The sequence below is a fragment of the Palaemon carinicauda genome, chromosome 26 (assembly GCF_036898095.1).
Source record: "Palaemon carinicauda isolate YSFRI2023 chromosome 26, ASM3689809v2, whole genome shotgun sequence".
In the NCBI taxonomy this organism is placed as follows: Eukaryota; Metazoa; Arthropoda; class Malacostraca; order Decapoda; family Palaemonidae; genus Palaemon; species Palaemon carinicauda.
In genome coordinates, this window is record NC_090750.1 from 34,472,824 (window position 1) to 34,475,323 (window position 2,500).

The window sequence follows — 2,500 nt, forward strand, 5'->3', positions numbered from 1 at the left end:
TATATATAGTATACACACACACATATATATATATATATATATATATATATATATATATATATACATATATACATATATATACATATATACGTACATATATATGCATATACAGTATATATACATATATAAATTATATATATATATATATATATATATATATATATGTGTGTGTGTGTATATATGTATGTACATATATATATATACATATACAGTATATATACATATATATATATATATATATATATATATATATGTATATATATATATGTATGTATATATATATATATGTATGTATATATATATATATATATATATATATATATATATATATATATATATATATACATATATGTGTGTATATATTTCAAAATAGTTCCTTTTTTATTTTTATAGTTCTCATTTTCGTTTGAATGAATGCATTGGCAATATGATATGTACTATGATTTCTTTGTAAGAATATCCTGCTGATATCCATAATCTCTAAGATAAAACTCTTGTTTGCCAAAGTTGAATAAATGGATAAACAAAGAAATATAATTTGTCCATTATATATGTATGTATATATATATATATATATATATATATATATATATATATATATATATATTTATTTATATATATAACCTATATGAATATATGCATATATGCTGTATATACAATGGATATCTATCTATCTATCTATCTATCTAACTATATATACATTTATATATTTATATATATATGTGTGTGTATACATATATATACATATATATAGCATATAAATATATATATATATATATATATATATATATATATATGAATATATATATATATATATATATATATATATGAATATATATATATATATATGAATATATGTATTTATACTGTATACCGTATATACAATGTATATCTATATCTATATCTATATATATATATATATATATATATATATATATATAGATATAGATATATATATATATATATATATATATATATAAATATATATGTGTGTATATATATACATATATATATATATATATATATATATATATATATACTGTATATACAATGGATATCAATCTATCTATCTATCTATATACATATATATATGTATATATATATATATATATATATATATATATATATATATATATATATACATATGTATATATATATATATATATATATATATATATATATATATATACATATATATCTAATAATCTATCTATCTATATATATACATATATATATGTATATATATACATACATATATATATATATATATATATATATATATATATATATATATACAGATATGAAATATATTTACAGTAAATAAAACAACACTTTGGACATCAATTTTTCTAAGACAAATATTATCTAGTTTTCTGCATCTTCTATTGTCGTCAGGGTTAGAGCTTCGAAGAAAAAGACGAAATTTATGTCTGTGCTGCTAGCTTAATAACCTTTATATTATCATCATCATCATCATTTCCTCCTACCCCTTTGACGCTGACGCAAAGAGCCTCTTTTAGATTTCGCCAGTCGTCTCTATCTTGAGCTTTTAAACCAATACTTCTCCCTTTATCATGTAAGCCTGTGCCTTCCAACTCTTCTGGTGCCTTCTGGAGCCCAGTTAAAACTTTGGTGATCTAATCTCTCTTGGGGAGTGTGAAGGGCATGCCCAAATCATCTTGATCTACTCCTCACCATGATCTTATCCACATATGGAACTCGAGTAATCTCTCTTAAAGCCTCATTTCTAATTCTGTCGTGCCATTCAACTCCCAATATTCTTCTGAGTGCTTTGTTCTCAAATCTACAAAATTTGTTGGATATTGTTTCATTTTCATACCATGACTCGTGTCCATACTGTAACACATATCTCACTAAACTGCTATATAGCCTGATTTTTATATGTAATTTCAGGCGATTTGGTTTCAAAATTTTACTTCACCTAGCCATTGTCTGATTTGCTTTTTACAATCTTTCATGAAATTCCAGTTCTAAAGATCTGGTATTAGAGATCCGACTTCCTGAATATTTAAATGATTCTACCTCATTAATCTTTTCTCTTACCAATGATATTTCATCCTGCATTGCATATTCCGTTCTCATCATCTCTGTCTTTCTTCTCTTTATCTTGAGACCAACATCCTGTGATATTTCATGCATTCTGGTACACAAGCATTGCAAATCCTGTGGTGTTCTGCTAATAATGACAACGTCATCAACATACTCTAGGTCAACTAATTTCCTATTACCAGTCCAGTCCGATCTTTCTCCACCATCCCCAAATCTTCTATGCATTACAAAATCCATACGGAAGATAAACCACATAGATGACAGCACATTCCCTTGAGGTACTCCACTGTTAACTGGAAATTCATTTGCTAGGACTCCACTAACATTAACTTTGCAGTTACTATGATCATGAGCAAAATTAATCAAATTTAGACATTTAAGAAGAACATAATAATGTAGGACTCTGCACAAAATTGACTGGTGAGTCTTA

General features: G+C 24.0%; 1 protein-coding gene across 1 annotated transcript in view; it reads right to left on the bottom strand.

Moving 5' to 3' along the window:
• LOC137619483 (plasma membrane calcium-transporting ATPase 4-like) overlaps positions 1–2,500 on the bottom strand; it is a 230,634-nt gene that overhangs the window by 159,236 nt on the left and 68,898 nt on the right. The gene's annotated exons all lie outside the window — the stretch shown is intronic.